At 48.0% G+C, this 18,544-nt stretch overlaps 1 protein-coding gene across 15 annotated transcripts in view; it reads right to left on the bottom strand.

The window, feature by feature from the left end:
* Positions 1–18,544, bottom strand: part of Auts2 (activator of transcription and developmental regulator AUTS2) — a 1,090,556-nt gene that overhangs the window by 101,431 nt on the left and 970,581 nt on the right. For 4 of the 15 annotated variants that reach the window (XM_087578361.1, XM_087578365.1, XM_087578363.1 and 1 more), the window contains exon 1: positions 17,198–17,578. The gene's annotated coding sequence lies outside the window, so the exon portion shown is untranslated. 15 annotated transcript variants of the gene reach the window in all.

The raw sequence follows: 18,544 nt of genomic DNA, 5'->3' as shown, positions 1-18,544 counted from the left end.
GTCAAAAAGTTTTTCAAAAAAGTCAAAGATTTCAGTCTTTTTTTTAGTCAAAATTTCCAAGCAAAAGGGAAAGCTATCTTCTTTACTATGTATTAAAGTCATTTTTTTTTTAACTCAGAGAGCTGAGGCAGAAGGATTATGATTTTGAGGCCAGCCTGGACTATACAATGAGACCCTTTGTCGAAACAACAAAAGAAACTGGAAGAAACAGTAATTCTGAATCCATCTAGAGCAGCTATTCTCAATCAGTGGGTTGTTGACACCCTTGTGGGTGGAAGGACCCTCTCACAGGGCTCGCCAAAGACCATGGGAAAACACCGATATTTACATTACGATTCATAACAGTAGCAAAATTACAGTCATGAAGCAGCAATGAAAATAATGTTATGGCTGGGGGTCACCACAACGTAAGGAACTGTACTAAAGGTCACAGCGTGAGGAAGGGCGAGAACCGCTGCTCTAAAGGCTTAATGACTGACAATTTGAAATTCAAGATGGTATTCAGTGGGTATCACAAGCTACCAGACTTAACTTGGCCATATTTATAGAAAATATTTCTTTAAAATTCCTGCCTTGGGGTGAATGCTTTGCATTGAGAAGGCTCCATTCATCTACTTGTATTTAGCCTTGGGAAGATAATGAGCTTGAAGCACGGCCCCAACAGAGGAATACTGGGAGGTCCCTGATTTTGTTAAAGGAAGAGGAAGCCTTTACAAAAATCTATTCAAGTCTTTAATTTTAAATCACTTAAGCAGTTTGAAAAGAACACTGAAGTAATAACATGTGGAAGTTCCTTCTCCAGCTAGCTTTTGGTAGATGCCACTTAGTCTGGCTTTTCTTAATCTTTTTTATATGTTGGGGAGGCAGGGGCTCATGTATCCCAGGTTGACCTCGAACTCACTATGTAGCTGAAGATACCCGTAAACTGAAGTCGATCGCCCACTACCTCTCAAGGGCCGGGATTACAGGCTTGCTCCTAAACCTAGTTTATGTGGCACTGGGGATCCATGCGTGGTGGCAAGCGCTGTACCAATTAAGGCAAATCCCCAGCCCAAGACCAGCTTTTTTCTTCCTTCCTTCCTTCCTTCCTTCCTTCCTTCCTTTCTTTCTTTCTTTCTTTCTTTCTCCCCTCTCCCTCCCTTCCCCCCACTCTTTCTTTGAGACAGGGTTTCTCTGCGTAGCCCTGATTGTCCTGAAACTCACTCAGTAGATGAGGCTGGCCTCGAACTCAGAGATCCACCTGCCTCTGCCTCCCCAGTGCTGGGATGAAAGGCATGTGCCACCACTGCCCAGCTAGGACCTGCTTTTTATGGTGGTCAAACAAGAGCCCCTGTGTATAGAATGGCAGCAAAGAAGGGACTGGCTGCCAGAAAGGAGTTGCAAACCCCTCTCTTGCCACAGGCTACCCTTTGTGCCTGCTGGTTTCTTCCTTTCACTTTCTTCAGCCCAGGAGACAGCTACTCTTCCTGGGTCCCGGGGACATTGCTGTGTAGGTGAGTAAATTTAAAACCCCAGATCAGAGCGCCTTCCTTGTGTCAGCTTCGGCTGACCCCCCCCCCCCCCCCAGTCCTTCTGCCTCCGCAGCCTCTATCCCTTCTGAAGGGGTGAATTTTTGAAATGAAAGCATCACCACTTGTCAGGCAGAAAGGAGGCTGCGTGGCTCTGATCCTTGCTGCTGTAAAGTAAAACCCCTCCACCACTGTACGCCTCTGCCCCTGCCATCGATCACGGCTGAAACAAGAGGGAGGTAAAGAAACGGGACGGTGTTAGTTTATGGCGCGTCCTATTGAGATGCAGGGATGGAATAAATATTTTCCAAGTGTGGAAGTCAAGGAAAAGAATTTTACTTTCAAACTTCGGAGCTGACTATAAACTACTGAAGCGGGGGGGGGGGGGGGTAGAAGAAAGGATGTAAAATATATCTTACTTAACCACCAAATCTACGTTAAAATATTAACATTCAGAGGCTGACACCACAGAAGAAAGGCAGTGAAACTGAAAATAAATTTCATCGAAACTCACATCACCCAGCTGTCGACCGGTACCTCATCTGATTCCCTTTCGTCTTATGTGTTGCTAGGAATGAAACCCTCGGTCTTGCATATACATGTCAGGCCAGAGCTCTACCACAAAGCCACATGCCCAGCCTCTCAAACCGGCAGGTTTTCTACCAGGGAGCCATCCCCAGCCTCTCACAGAGGGATTGCAGGCACGAAAAGAAGGTAGGACAAGCAACACGCTACACAAGATGCTGTCCTCTACTGGTCCCAAGACTGAGCCTCTACTAAAGACACTGACATTCACACATGTATGTAGTAGTGTGTTTCTCAAAAGTGTTTACCATGATGTTAACACTTCAATCACTGTTGGGGGGGGGGGACATATACAAACTGGGATGTTCTCCTAGTTCCAGACAAGGAAAATGACAACGGGAAGGTATGAAGAAGGCCTTGGCGAGGAGCAGAGATGACAGAGTGGCTTTCAAAGTGTGACCAGTACCTTCTGTGTGCATTTCTGTTCTATCATACATCCCGGAGATGATCTCAGTTTCTTAATCCCAAACCCAGAAGTACCAAAATAAACCCGAGGGATCGTAGCAGAGATGAAGGTGCAGATACGAGAGATGGCTCAGCAGTTAAGAGAGGACAGGAGTGGTCTCAGCTCCACGGGATGGTATGCCCTCTTCTGATCTCTACGGGTACCCGCACTTACATGCACAGGTCCACGCGCAGATACACAAATGCCAAGAGAAATACCTTGTATTTATTTATCCAAGGTGGACTCCAACTGTCCATAAGAGTCAGAATGTCCTTCAGCTCCTCATCCTCCTGCCCTGGCTTCTGAGTGTTGGGATTACAAGGTTCTATTTAAGACACTATTAAGACTCTATTTAAGTCTCTCTACATAGCCCAGGCTGGCCTTCCTTCAAGAGCCCCCTGCTTCTCTCTCCTGAGTGCTGGGATTATAGGTGTGCACACAACCTACCTCAAAATTCACTCGGATGCCTATAATATCGAGAAGCTTCCAGATCTGAGAGGTCATGGTAAACATGTCTCAGCCCAAGGAGCACTGTGAGGATATCTGAGGCTTATTTACCTTGTTAAGTTTTCATTGTCAGCTTGACACAATAGTCTACAATCATCTGAGAGAGGAGTTGCCCTGATGAACTATGGGTGTGTCTATAGGGAATTGTCTTGATTATTAACTGATGTCCATGGGTACAGCCCTGAGGGATGCGCTGTCTTGAGGCAGCTGGCCCTGGGATTGGATAATCTCCTCTGAGTCACCTTAAAAGCAAGCCAGCCAGAAAGCAGCAGTCCTCCGTGGTTCCTGCCTGGAGTTACAACCCCGACTTCCCCGCAATGATTGATTATGACCTGGAAGGGTAAGCTAAAACAAACCCTGTCCTCCTGGAAGTTGCTTCTGGTCAGAGTATTTTATCACAGCCATGGAAAACAAAAGAGAACATTCACCTAGTTGGGTTTTACAGCTCAGAGGATGATTGACATCCTGAGAAATGGTGGCTGACTGAACATTGGTCCATCCTCCCTACCACCTCCACTCAAAAGCCTGAGTAGCTGCCCTTAGAGATGAGTTACCTAGGAGTATTAATAATCCCTAGGGTCCTCAGAATTCATCTCTTCTAGCAGTGTGACTCAATGAAGCTTTTGTCTGAGGTTTCACGACTGAACACTTACAGAAGTCCTAGTCAGGAAAGGACAGTGTACTGGCTTCCACTGTTTTGGTGAATCATAATAGTTTCTGGAGAAACAGGAGGGGGATGGGAAGGGGTGGGGAGGGGAGTTAAAAGGTTACAAATTTTCCTTAATGTAGATTTCCTAAAAGCACTCCTGTTTCTGGCTTCTCACTTCTGACTTTAGCTTTTATCTTCTTCTGTGGTATCAGGATGTAGTGAGGGACTCTTGAACATTCTTCTATGTATCTCCCATCTCTGGCATTATGGGTCAGACACATATTCTTTAAAAACAAGGTTAAATCATATTTAGTAGAGGGGGGTGAGAGATGCAGGGAGGGAATAGGGACAACTTGAAAGAGTTCATTCTCTCCTACAATGAGTCCTGGGAATTGAACTCTGGTAAGCAGGTTTGGCAGCAAGAGTCTTTATCCACTGAGCTATCTCTCCTGCCCCAGAAATGTATCCTTTGCAAACAGTCAAGTGGTATGATAAGGTCAGGCAAGCCTGGGTGTGACTCTGGGGACCTGCCATCTCCTCTATGACCCTGTGTAACTACCATTTGCAGATGTTGGTGGTACAAATTTCTGCTGCTGCTCTCAAGGACACATTTTCTTTCTCTCTTCCTCTCTCTCTCTCTCTCTCTCTCTCTCTCTCTCTCTCTCTCTCTCTCTTCTCGTGTGTGTGTGTGTGTGTGTGTGTGTGTGTGTGTTTCTCATGCTTATATGGCAAGTACTTTAGGAACAGGGCTGCATCCACAGACCCTTGCTAGTTATCTTAGAAGCTGGGCATGGTTTCTCCATCTCTGACCCAATTTGCCTCCCCCAAAGTTAGGAAAGGCACAGAAGAGCTTTGTTTTCACAGCCTGCTCTAAACTGCAACATTGTATGCAAATAAAACACATATTGTGTTTTAAGCTATTACATGTGTGTCTTGTTCCAAAGCAATCAGCAAGTGAAGTAGCAACCTGGGTATATGCCAGTCCAGAGAAGGGAAAGGTATTGATATTCTTGTCCCCAGCCCCTCCCTGGGGGATTCTAGGCAGGGGCTCTACCACTGAGCCACGCCCCCAGCCCCTCACTGGGGGATTCTAGGCAGGGGCTCTACCACTGAGCCACGCCCCCGGCCCCTCACTGGGGGATTCTAGGCAGGGGCTCTACCACTGAGCCACGCCCCCAGCCCCTCACTGGGGGATTCTAGGCAGGTGCTCTCCCACTGAGCCACGCCCCCAGCCCCTCACTGGGGGATTCTAGGCAGGGGCTCTACCACTGAGCCACGCCCCCAGCCCCTCACTGGGGCATTCTAGGCAGGTGCTCTCCCACTGAGCCACGCCCCCAGCCCCTCACTGGGGGATTCTAGGCAGGGGCTCTACCACTGAGCCACGCCCCCAGCCCCTCATTGGGGGATTCTAGGCAGGTGCTCTACCACCGAGCCACGCCCCCAGCCCCTCACTGGGGGATTCTAGGCAGGTGCTCTCCCACTGAGCCACGCCCCCAGCCCCTCACTGGGGGATTCTAGGCAGGTGCTCTCCCACTGAGCCACGCCCCCAGCCCCTCACTGGGGCATTCTAGGTAGATGTTGTAGCACTGAACAAGATTCTCGGTCCTAACATGGAGAGAGAGGATAAAAGATGAAGATACAGGGAAGAGACCCATACCTGGACATGGACTATGCATCCTGCCTGCAAGGGTGAGGACCTTCTGGTCTTGTGAAAGATGCAACAGAAGTGAGAGTTAACAGAAAGAAGGGAAAAAAAAAAAAAACACCCTCAGTCTAATAAGACAGTTTTCCTGGTAATAAAGTCAAGGAAATGTAACATGTCAATATTAATGAAAGAATAAATCTGCCCCCTCCCTTTCTTTTGGAGACTAGGGGTGTTTGCAAAAACTAAAAAGTCTTCAGTAATCCCTTCTTTTATCCGAAACAGATTGCAGTTTTAAGCATGGCCCCATAAAACTGTGGGTTCAAAGGAACCTGAAACCAAATTAGCATAAAATCTGGGATTCTCATCGCCGCCAAATGTACAGCTGCCATCTGACAGCTCTGCTGTGATTTTTTGTTTCCCAAATAGAAACCGAAAGTAGCTGAGGTGACACAGGCCATGTCTCCAGCCTCTCATGCTTTACTGCAGGGTCTAACGAACCTTGAGAGTCTGGGGGTGCGGCTCACTTGGTAGGACACCTGCCTTGCATGCATAAAGTGCGCGTTCCACGCCAGCATAGCATAAACCAGGAGTGTTGGCGCAGGCCTGCAATGGTAATCTTCAGTAGGTAGAGGCAAGGAAGGTCACATGTTCAAGGTCATGCTCCCCTACATAGTGAATTCCTAGCAAATCTAAGCTCCCATGTGACTCTGTCTCAAAAAAATTCATATATATAATATATATATATATGTATATATATATATCTCCACAGGGTTGCCATGATGGATGGCTACAATTGCCTGTAAGTCCAGCTCCAGAGACCTAACACACTCTCTCAGTCTCTTCTGGCCTTCTTACGTGTGTGTGTGTGTGTGTGTGTGTGTGTGTGTGTGTGTGTACGCGCGTGCGCGAGCTATGTAAACTACCCTCTTCCAGTTCCACCATAATTGCCTTAATCTTGTCACCAGGCACGGTTGACAAAAATCTGTAATCCCAACTCTGGAGAAGGAGAGGTAGGGAGATCAGGTGCTCAGGGACACCCTTGCAGTAAACTCTAGGCTAGCCTGTGCTACATCAGACTTTCCAAAGGAGCAGAGGGGATATCCACAGGGCAACCCACTCTACAAGATTAATTGGGGAACGAGCACTAGAGTCAGGGACAGCTTAACAGCCAAGAAGGTTGGAGGTTACCCCATTCAGAGAGAATTCTTGGTGACTGTTTTCAGGGGTGCTGTATGCTTTAAGGTAAATCCAGATATACAAGTTGAATCTGCCAGCACGGTGCTGGGGAGCAGAGGCTTTGCATTACAGATGCCTAAAATATGCTACCAAGTCACGGTACCAGTCTTTCGCTTAGGTCAGCCCAGATCTAACAATGCCACTGACCTTCTGTAGGCACAAAGGAGGCAGGGTTGTTTGGACCGTGGCTGAAGCCATCACTTTGGGGATCAGTTAACCTTCCGAGGCAGAGATGGCTCAGCCAGTAGGCACTCATGGCTAAGGCTGAGGGCCCCAGTTGGCTTCCCAGACATGTGCATGGTGCGAGGAGAGAACACACTCCTGCAAGTTGTCACCTGACATAGAGCTACTACACCCACACACGTAAGGTAAGACTGTAAAAAGTTACCCCACCTCCCACCCCACAGGTCAGGAACAAACTCCAGAACAGAGATGGCACCCTTCCCCGAGCCCCTTGAGGAGTAAAAGCTGGAAGATTTTTCTCACCCCCAGGAGGGAAGATGGATTTACCCAGCACCTCCTCAAACCTCCTTCTCTGCCTCCCCATATGATCTACTGAATAAATCCAAGTGACAGCTGGCAGGGGCCGCCTCAACAGCACATGAAAAGCAGGCTGCAGCCCCTCGGGGAGCGAGGGGCCAGCCCTCTCTTCTCCTAGTCAGGAGCTTCCCTGAGGCTTCCTGGATGCTTCCAACCACTGTGCTGCAGTCCTGGCCATCTGCTGCTGAACTAGGCACTGATGTTAACTTAACATCAACCACTCGGGCAAGAGATGGAGAGACCTAGGCTGTGTGACTGGGGAGGGCTGACCCAACGGGAAGATTATCAAAAATTCACAAGGAACCAGTGTGGAGAGTCAGGACTCTGTTAAAAAAAAAAAAATTAAAGAGAAAAAAAAATCATTCTCATTGTTGTCATTTTTTGAAGAGTAGGCTCCCCCTGTAGGTCAAGGTGCCTTGAACACCCTTTAGAGCTGAGGATGGTCTTGAATTTCTAATCCTCCTGCATCCATCTTCCCGAGTTGGGATCACACTTGTGCACCACTGTGTCTGATTTATGTAATGCGGGAGACGGAACTCGGGGATTGGTATGTGCTAGTCAGGTTCTCAGGTAACTGAGCTCCATTCTGGCCTCAGTATTCTTCCTCCCTCTCTCCCTACGTCTCCCTCCCTTCCCTTCCCTGTCTTGCTCTATCTCTGTCTGTCAGTCAGTCTGTCTGTCTGTTCATCCATCCCTCTGTGTGTGTGTCCCTCCCTTCCCCCTCCCTCCCCCTTCCATACTCTTTCTCAGCTTCCCTCTCCCATCTCCCTTTCCGAAGCATCTCCTCTAGTCCAGGCTAGCCTCGAACCCAGTGTGTTGTGGCTTCCTGAGTACTGGGTTGAAGGCATGCACTGCCTTGCCATGCTTAGCTTCTACTGTTAATATACAACTTTTCACATTCTTTAGAATTAAAAAAAAAAAAAAGCCACCCCAGCGAGCATCTGGTATTTACACAAGAATCTTCGAGTTGATGGATTTAATTACAAGTGTTAGTCAAACAGGGAACTTGTAGCCAGGCTTTCAAATAGCCACTTGCCTATAACGAACGCGGTTTTACTTGGGGCGGCTGGTAAAGAACGCTATTTATTATTTGGCAACGAGCGTTCTACGAGAAGAAGGGGTTGGTTTGAAAACAAAGCTGTTGTCGGCTGGTAGCTTTTGTTTTAATTTACGATGTTGTCCGTCTTATACGAAGATCAAGTAGCAGGCAGCACGCTCTGCGAGGCTGTGTGCTCTGCCGTTGTTTTTCATTAGGACCAGTGGTGATGGATTTCTTCTGGGTTACCAGAGCTCACTTACAGCTGACAACACGCATTTGCGAGATGACTGGCTGAGTGTGAGGGTCCAGTACAAGGCCAGCAAAATGCCTGCACATAACTTGCCTACGCAGGGATCAGGCCTACCCTGGCTTCGTCTCATTAGTGGGCGACTCTAGTGTGTTTCAGGAATGACAGGAGTGGGGACTGCTGTCATTCCAGCACCTGGGAAGTAGAGGCAGGAAGTTCAGAAGATCAAGGTAGCCTGGCTACAGAGTCAGTTCCTGGCTAGGCTATGCAACTTGAGACTCTATAAGATAAAATGAGGGTGTGTGTGTGTGTATGTGTGTGTGTGTGTAGCTGGATGTACCACAGCATTTACATGGAGGTGAGAGCACAGCTCTCTCCTTTCACTAAGCAGGTTCCAGGGAATAAACCTCAGCTCAGACTTACCAAGAAATGCTCGCTGGACATTTCTCTGACTTTTCTTTTTCTATCTCTTTTTGATACAGGATCTCACGGTGTAGTTGAGACTGACTAACCCATGCTAGTCTTCAATCCCTGATCCCTCAGCCTCTTAACTGCTGGGGGGAAAGAAAGGTACCACCGCTTCTGGCTTTCTTGTGATTCCCTCCAATCTAATGCTCGTTTTATAGATGGAATCTGGCTGGGATGGTGGCACATAGTCCTAATCCCAGCACTCGGGAGGCAGAGAGAAGTGAATCTCTGTGAGTTTGAGACCAGCCTGGTCTATCTAGTGAATTCCAGGTCAGCCAGAGCTTCAGAGTGAGTGATTCCTCATCAAAACAACGTAAACGAACGAAACCAAACCAAACCAAACCAAACCGAACCGAACCTAACCGAACAGAACAAACCAAATATCACATACACAAGAGGAAGGAAATCACATTTCCCTCTTTGTATTTTCATGGTATCCACACAAGCATCCTACTGGGTTAACCTTTCCTACCCCTCCCCTCTGTACCACTCTCCCGGAGCTTCCTGGTAAACCAAGGAGGCGTTCAAAGTTTGGTGGCTTATGTCCAAGCCTTCCAAATGGTGAGTACAACCGCACTTCTTCATCAAAACACTCAAGGGATCAGGGAGCCCCTGCAGCTGTTGGACAGGACCAGGGGCCCCGTTACACACATTTGTCAGCTTCGTGTTTTACAAACAAAAACCAAAAGGGTGGCATGTGTCACCACATTCTCTTTAAGCTGGAAACCAACAGAGACGTACGCACTTCAGATAGAAAGCGCACATGCTACAGTTAGATTTCAGGGGCGGGGCTTGGGGAGGTGATTTTCAAGATAGGGTTTCTCGGTGTAGCCTTTGTTGTCCGGGAACTCCCTCTGTAGACCAGGCTAGCACTAAACTCACAGGGATCCATCTGCTTCTGCCTCCTAAGTGCTGGGATTAAAGGCATGCACCACGTGTGTGTGTGTGTGTGTGTGTGTGTGTGTGTGTGTGTGTGTGTGTGTGTAGTTCCCAAGGCTGGAAGAGGTGTTGGGTCCTCTGGAACTAGATAGAGTTCAGGACTTGTGTCCCTATGTAGGAACCACAGTCTCTAAGAGGCCAACAACTGCTCTTAACTGCAGAGTCATCTCTCCAGTCTCTGCTGCCACCAATCCCTTAATGAAAACATCGCTACCTAAGGAAAAGTGCAGGCGATTCTCAGAAGCGATTGGGCCCCATTGAACTCCTTAACAATAAAATCAAATGACAAAGAGCCTGAACTGGACTTGAAGAGAAGAAGAGTCTTGCTTCCTAGGATCTATTATTACGATTTGAAAATCTGGCTTGCAAAGGCCTGATTATACAGCCCCGCTTGGCCTCATAGCACAGATGACCAACCAGTGAAGCGGCTTCCAGATGCTAGCCTACGGTATCGGCACTGAAATCCTTAGACTTTGGTAATGGAAATTTGGGTCACAGGAGTAAGACTGGGATCCAGGGCAAAAGCCACGGCTTTAAACTAGCCTCATGGGCCTGCTCTATGAAGCCTTAAGAAGTACCACATGTCTCAAATTCTACCTCTTCTCTTCTCTCTTGGCTTGTCAGCTCCCATTTGTCAGCCTGGAAAGTTCTTAGCTTCTGGTCCCTTTCCTTATATATCCTGTTAACTCTCTTCATTACAGTAGCATTGAAATGTTTTGTTGACACAGGGTCTGAGATAGCCCAGGCTGGACCATAACTCACTATGTAGCTGAGGATGACTTTGGATTCCTGCTCTTCCTGCCACCACCTACGAAGTACTGGGGTGACTGGCATTAAGACAGGACACCTGATTTACACAGTGCTGGGAATTGAACCTATTCCCACACAGGGCAAGCACCCTGCCAATTGAGCTACATGCCCATCCTGAAGGGATCTGTCCTATCTATAGTACCAAGCCTGGAATAGAAAGCTGGAGTAGACATTTGCTACGCAACAGGCCCTTCTGTTCTGCCCTGAGCATTCTCCACAATAACGCTGATCTCTGCAGAGGTGGTAACAGGTGAATCTGAGATATTTTTATTGCATGGATCACACTTGAGGTACAATAAGAGAAGCACAACACTGGACACTCGGTGACATTAAATGGTTTTTTTTTTTTGTCTATTTGTTTGTTTGTTTTTAATACTGTGAGACAGTAAAGTGCTTTGCCATGCAGGACCTGAGTTCAGAGGTCCCACATAAAAAGCCGGATGTGGAGGTGCAGATTTGTAATTCTGGTACCAGGGAGGTGGAGACAAGAGGATGCCTGTGTTTGCTGGACGGTGTCAGTCCAGCCAAGTAAGTGTGCTCCAGGTCAGCAAGCAATCTAGTCTCAGACAAGGTGTGTATGTGTAGGGGGGATGGGCAGGGTAAGAGGAATGGCCTAGAAGGTTAAGGTACTTGCCATCCCTCCTGCCTACCTGAGTTTGGTCCCTGGAATACCTACCATGGAAGGAGAGAACCAACTGACTCCCAGAAGTTGTGCTAGACCTGATTTTTATCCCTGGATCCCGGATCCCACATAGTGGAAGGACACACCTGACTCCTTGGTCAAAACCTCCATTAGAATCTTGGTTGGTGCGTGCGACACACTGTAAGTCTAAGGAGTACTTTAGCGTGTCACAGTTAAGGAAATCGACACATGCCAACAAACTTAATAAATACTTCCCACAGCAAAACACAAAGGGCTGCAGCAGGGTCAGACGCTGCCTCTCATTAGTCACCCTCTCAAAGGTCACGAAAGTCCTCAGACCTCGCTGAAACCTGCAGAGGGGTGTCCCTTCCTGGGCACCAAGAAGTGCCACTACCTGGTGTGCCTGAGCTTCCTTGAGCCTGCTTTGAAACCCAGAGTACAAGCCTAGCTCCCTCTTCCCTCAGGAGAACACTCTATGGCTGCCAAAGAAAGCTGTTTTTGAAGTCGCTCTATATGAAGAAGGTAGGGGAGGACAGGCGGCCATTATTGGTGGCTGCCAGGTACTCTGGGATTTAAGCCTGGTGAGAAAACACTTGGCTGATACTGCCAGAGAGAATCCTCATCCCTTTCCCTTCCCTGCCCTCACTCACTCTTCTTCTTCTTCCTTTTTTCCTACTTCTTTTTTTTTTTGAAAGGAGGCTTTTTACCCTCATTAAATGAAACCTTATCTCTGAAAGACCCGCAATCCTCTGCAAATGACAAGTGCCTAATCTCATGTTCTGACAAGTGATTCTGACAGCACCTTCCTTTTGATTTCTGAGACATGTAGTTAGACATATATTAATCTGTCAGTCACCATCCCTAGCAAGAATGAAAGAGAGGGAGAGAAAGAAATGATCGCTTGTGAATATGGAGGCGAGACAAGAGGCTAGGATACCTATTCTAACTGATGTCTGAACATTTCTTCTTGAGGATGCCCCTCCTCTGCTCTTTCAGAGCGGTGGGCAAACTGCCCAGTCCAGGGCCTGTGGGATAGGTATCTGGGGTGCCTAATTATGGGGTCCAGTGGAGAGAGCACATGCTCTGGAGTGGTGCACCCCAGTTTCAGATCTTCAATCTGCCCTTGTAATGCTATCTTGATTACATAGCCATTCACAAATGTTCCAGCAAGGTGCTATATGTTAGCATGGGAGGGTCGTCATCCTGATTTTAAAAACTGTGCTCTGTCCTTGTGAGGATGAGAACCTGAGTTCTATCCCCAGAATCACTGGCTGACAAAATGAGTCAGGTGCAGTGAGGAACATGGGCCTGGGGTTCACTGGCCAGCCAGCCTAGCCTACTCCTTGGTGAGTGAAAGACCCAATCTCAAAAATGGTTCCCGAGGTTGACGTCTAGCCTCCATTTTCATGTGCACACACATGCATATGCACCTGTACACATGTATGCATGAATATACATACAGGATGCACACATATAAATACATGAGTCAAAAAAAAGAAAAACCATATTCTACTTTTTTCTGTCGAGTCCCTGACACTTGGGGCTGGGAAATTGGTTTATTAGTAAAGCACCGTTACGTACAGGAGTTCTGATCCCCAGCACCCATGTAATGCCAGGCAGGTATGGTAGCAGTTATCTACAAACCTGGCATTCAATGGGCATACCTAGGGGACTCCCCTGAGTGAGCTGCCTAGGTCGACTGAGGCTTGGTGAATTGATTCATCGGGAGACTCTTCCTCACTAAATAAAGTAGGGAGTGATCAAGGAAGACACCTGCTGTCAACTTTGAACCTCCAAGTGCATTCAGAAACACATGCATGAGGCATCAGCACCCCATCCATACACGCAAATACAGCCACATGAGGGAAATGTGATGGTTGTATATGCTTGGTCCAGGGAGTAGCACTATTAAGAGGTATGGCCTTGTAGAAGTAGGTGTGGCCTTGTTGGAGTGGGTGTGGCCTTGTTGGAGTGGGTGTGGCCTTGTTGAAATAGGTGTGGCCTTGTTGCAGTGGGTGTGGCCTTGTTGGAGTAGGTGTGGCCTTGTTGAAATAGGTGTGGCCTTGTTGGAGTAGGTGTGCCACTGTGGGCATGGGTTTTAAGAACTTCACCCTAGCTGCCTGGAGATCAGTCTTGTCTAGAGGCCTTCAGATGAAGATGTAGAACTCTCAGCTCTGCCTGCACCATGCCTGCCTGGACGCTGCCATGTTCCTGCCTTGATGATGATGATGGACTGAACCTCTGAACCTGTAAGCCAGTCCCAATTGAATGTTGTCCTTGTAAGAGTTGCCTCGGTCATGGTGTCTGTTCACAGCAGTAAAACCCAAAGACAACAGTCATATACCCACATGCATGCCACAGAGAGGTAGATGTGCAAGCAAAAACCAAAAAAGTTTGTGGTGTTTATCTCCTCACTCCTTGGAAAGTGAGAAAAGAGGGTACGGGTAAATGGACTAGTTTTCAAATCTCTCCCTAGCTGATGGACAACAGACCTCCTGCCTAGAATCCTCCAGTGAGGGGCTGGGGGCGTGGCTCAATGGTAGAGCCCCTGCCTAGAATCCCCCAGTGAAGGGCTGGGGGTGTGGCTCAGTGGTAGAGCCCCTGCCTAGAATCCTCCAGTGAGGGGCTGTGGGCGTGGCTCAGTGGGAGAGCCCCTGCCTAGAATCCTCCAGTGAGAGGGTGGGGGCGTGGCTCAGTGGTAGAGCCCCTGCCTAGAATCCCCCAGTGAGGGGCTGGGGGTGTGGCTCAGTGGTAGAGCCCCTGCCTAGAATCCCCCAGTGAGGGCCTGGGGGCATGGCTCAGTGGTAGAGCCCCTACCTAGAATCCCCCAGTGAGGGCCTGGGGGCGTGGCTCAGTGGTAGAGCCCCTGCCTGGAATCCCCCAGTGAGGGGCTGGCAGCATGGTTCAGTGGTAAGGCAGTCACCTAAGCAACAGTCGGCTTAATAACTTAATAACTTAATTTCTAACAGGTGGTAGGAGTAAAGAGACAGAGAGGGGCAAACATTTGGGTTTATTTGCTTATCCTTGAGTGAGTGCCCTTGGGAATCTGGAATGCTATGAAAGCAGCCCCCTTCTTTCCAAACTTTCCCGAGCTGTGACTGGCCACAAGGGAAGGACTCATGGCCTCTGCTGGATCATTTCTACCTCTATCTTACAGGATACCCTTCTCTACCTGGGGCAGTAGAGCCCAAAATCAAAGTCTCTCAAGTGCTTCCCTCTACTTCTAGAGATCAATTTGACATCAAGAACTCAGACCCCATGTCTGTTCGCCTCAATCTGTAATCATAGAGACACCTACTAGCTAGCTTTTATTCAAAGCTTTTTGCTTGTCACGTGCTGTTTTCTGGACACGGGTCGGCGAGGGTCAGGGCTTATAAGTGGAAAGAAACTTTAATTTGATGAAGACAGAGGAGAAAGAAAGGAAGCGATACCAATGGTCGTTTCATTTATAAAGCCTTTCTTCGGGGTTGGGGATTTAGCTCAGCGGTAGAGCGCTTGCCTAGCGCGCGCAAGGCCATGGGTTCGGTCCCCAGCTCCGAAAAAAAGGAAAAAAAAAAGCCTTTCTTCTCCACCCGAGGCAATCTGTGTGCAGAGAAGGCAATTAAAACGGGTTTCAGCTTAGAACACCGCAAAACAGAAATCAAATCAAATATTAAAATGCTCAAGTATCATTATTAAGTAAGTGTTTGCTTGAGAAGGTCCTTAGACACTAACAGAGTCCACAGAGCCCAGGAAGCCCTGAACAGAGTTGGGTAGGACATTACCTTGCCTGACATCTGTGGCTAAAACTATTTGGTTGTTTTAGCATGTGCCTCTGTTCTGCTGAAAGTGAAAAACAAGTATAAAATTCGGAATCAATGTTTCATTTTCAATTGTGTATGGAGACAGGGTCTCATGTAGCTCAGGCTTACTCTGTAGCCAAGGATGACCCTGGACTCTCCTTCCTCTCGCCTCTACCTTCCCAGTGTTGGGGTTACAGGTGTGTACCACATCAGGTTCGTGCATGTGAGGCAAGCACTTTATCAACTGAGCCATATTCCCAGCCCCTACATATCCCAGTGCCCTCTGCTTCTGGCTGCTTTGCTAGAACAAATCCCATCCCTCGTTAGCCTGGACAAGCTGCATTGTATAGGAATTTGGATTTGTGAATTGTGTCTGCTCCTGCCCTGGGCTAGCCTGAAACATCTGTAGTGCTCTTGCACCAAAGAAAACCCGTGGAATAACACCAGAAAGTACTGAAATTATGGCTACTCATATAACAGCTTCCGCACTCAGAGGACGTGCAAGGAGAAACTGTTTCATTGAAATAATCTAACATTTTTAAAAAAAGGTATTCTCTGTTGACAGACTCACATATGAGACAGATTTCGAAGACCTGAGAGGTGGTTTTGTTTGTTTGTTTGGGGGTGTATAAACATACATATACATGCTTCTGTGCATGGGTGCATGTGTGAGAGTGTGTGTGCACTTTTGTGTTCCTCTGACTAGTGCCCAAAGGATAATCTCAAATACAAGTCCTTGGGTGCTGACCACCTTGTTTGTTTGTGGCAGAATCTCTCATTGAACCTGGAGCTCACCCATTGAGCTACAAGGACTAGGCAGCGAGAGCAAGGACTGTTAGTTAACCTATTTCTGCTTCCCAACACAGACACGCTACCTGTTGTCAACAGTTTCCTTCATAGACTTCCTTTAAGCAGAAGTGTACACAGCTCAAAACAGCTTCAGGAAGTCCCTGAAGTTGACCAGATTCATTAGACACCTCCCTGCCAGAGTAAGCAATGAAAGTAGAGAGTCCTCAGAAAAAAAGGGAAGCTGAGCTGCAAAGAAGACTTTGAGCAGAGAAAAGCTGCAAAGAAGAGTGAGTTCACAGCACGTGCCTGGGGAAACCAGAAACCAGCCATGCTGCCAGGCAGAGGTTTAGAGCAAATGAGGCAATTGGAAAGGACACTATGCAACCTGCTGAGCTGCCTGCAGGCTGCACGCTGTGCAGGATTCCCTATCTGAGGTTAAATAGGTACATGTGTTGCATCTCCCACTAAAAGTTTTATCACACACTCAACTCACTGAATCTTTAAAATATAGGTTCTGTGGGTTGAACATGGGTCTTCAATTTGCAAAGCAAGCTCACTGCTAACTAAATCATCTCTCTAATACACTGCCCTCTTTGCAGGGGTCTCGATGTGCATCTCTGGCTGGCCTGAAACTCTCTATATAGACCAGGCTTGTCTTGAACTCACGGAGATCAGCCTGCCTCTGCTTCCTAAGTATCGGTGTTAACAGCACACACTTCCATGCCCATCCCAACCTTTTTTTTTTTCCTTTTTGAGACAGGATTTCCCGTAAGCCAAGTTATTCCTGAATTTACCACATCGCCCAAGATGACCTTGAAGTCATGATCCTCCTGTTCCCACCTTTCTCGAGCCGTGACGGCATGCCACAGTTGGTCTATGCAGTGCTGCGGGTGGAATCCAGAGCTTCCTGCATGCGAGGCAAGCACTTTACCATCTGAGACACAGCCCCAGATACTTGAGTTTCAACTCTAACCTGTATGACCATGGATGGGTCACTTTAATCTCTCCAAACCTCAGTTCCTGCTATACAAGTAGAAAGGGCTGGACTAGCTATATCTAGATCCCTTCCAGGTCTAAATTCCTGATCCTTAGTGTAAACACATCCCAGGTCTGGTGTTTTTTGTTTTGTTTTGTTTTGCTGTTGAACCCTCTGCCCATCACAGCGCAGGTGAAAGCCAGGGAAATGAGATCCCTGGGAAGCACGTAATCTGAATAACCAGAAGGGATGTAATTAAAGTCGGGGTTCTGTTCCCACAAACACACCCAAGGATCTTCCCATACAAACACCGCGGTAATAAACCAACCTGCAAACCACATGTTGCCACCCTCCAGGCCCTGCTGGGCTTAGCTAGCAGCCTGACTCACCTCATCCAAGTTGTCCTCACCTCCCAGTCAGCAAGCCTGGCTCCTGATAGCATTCAAGCGTGTTTTGCCCGTGGCTTTGGTGAGACGAGAGCATTTTCGAAAGTCATGCAGGGGCATGAATACATTTCTGGAATTTTCAGAATCATTACACTGCCGAGAAGGAACGACGAGGAGCCAGCTTACATCTGAATATCCTTGTATCTGCACTAATGCCCTCTTTTCTCCTCCCTTTGGCTGCAAGAGGTTTACCAGAGTTGCAGCCAAATTGGTTTCTCAAGGAAGCTGTCTTTGGCAAGACCCTCTCCAGGTATGTGGGCCTCACTGCCTCAGTCCTCCAGCGCTGGGGCATTCCACTAGTTGGGCCAGTCCCTGGCACCATCTGACCAGAGTGGAGTCTATTTTCAACCTCCTACTTTTTTTAACAACCTTGTGTCATGCGTTCACCCAGACTGGCCTTGTGGCCCAGAAATTATATTTGTCCTGTCATCTGGCTAACCTGATAAACTTCTAGTGCCCCAGCTGGGGTGCACAGGGCCAGTCGGGGACAGCTGAGGAGGTCTGCTCTCAGTCCCTAGATAACATCAGGGAGAGGCGTCCTCCATCACACATTACAAATGAGGTCTGGGAGGACCTGCCTGAGAAAGATAATGTGTTCTCAGGCATTTCTGGAGTCTATTCACTGGGCAGGCATCTTGGCTATCTTTCTAATCTCTATGGCTTCACCCCCAGGGACCCGGCATTCTGAAGGCGCCATGCATCACAGCTGAGAGCTGATGAGCAGCTCTACCGAATCTGGCCAGTCGACAGACCGGCAGCTGCCATCTTGCTGGAAGTGTGTTCCCAGTGCAGAGCTTGGGGGAGGTGAGACGGCTCAGCACACACAGGCGCTTGCTGCCAAGTCCGATGACCTGAGTTTGATCCCTGGGACCAACAGGATGCAAGGAGAGGAATTACTTCCACGAGATGGCTGTTCTTTTAAAAAGAATATTTTATTCCACGTGTGTTTTGACTGTGTATATGTATGTCTGTGTACCATGGGAACACAATTCCCTGGGACGGCTGCTAGGCGATGCTTATAATTTGCCATGTAGGTGCTGGGAATTGAACCCAGGCTCTCTGAAAAAGTAGCCAGGTACTCTTAACTACTGAGCCATCTGTCCAGCCCACCACAAGTTGTCCTTTGACCTCCACTTGTACACGGTGGTGTGTGTGCTTCTCCCCCCCCCCAAATAAATGAATGTTTAGAAAAATGTCTTAAACAAGTACAATCTTCGCTTGCAAGTATGAGGACCTGAGTTTGGTCCCCAGTAGACACACACACACACACACCACACACTCTATCTCTCT

Source organism: Rattus norvegicus, chromosome 12 (genome assembly GCF_021556685.1).
Source record: "Rattus norvegicus strain SHRSP/BbbUtx chromosome 12, alternate assembly SHRSP_T2T, whole genome shotgun sequence".
NCBI lineage: Eukaryota > Metazoa > Chordata > Mammalia > Rodentia > Muridae > Rattus > Rattus norvegicus.
The sequence above is the reverse complement of the archived record's forward strand: the minus strand, read 5'-3'. Positions and strand labels throughout refer to the sequence as shown.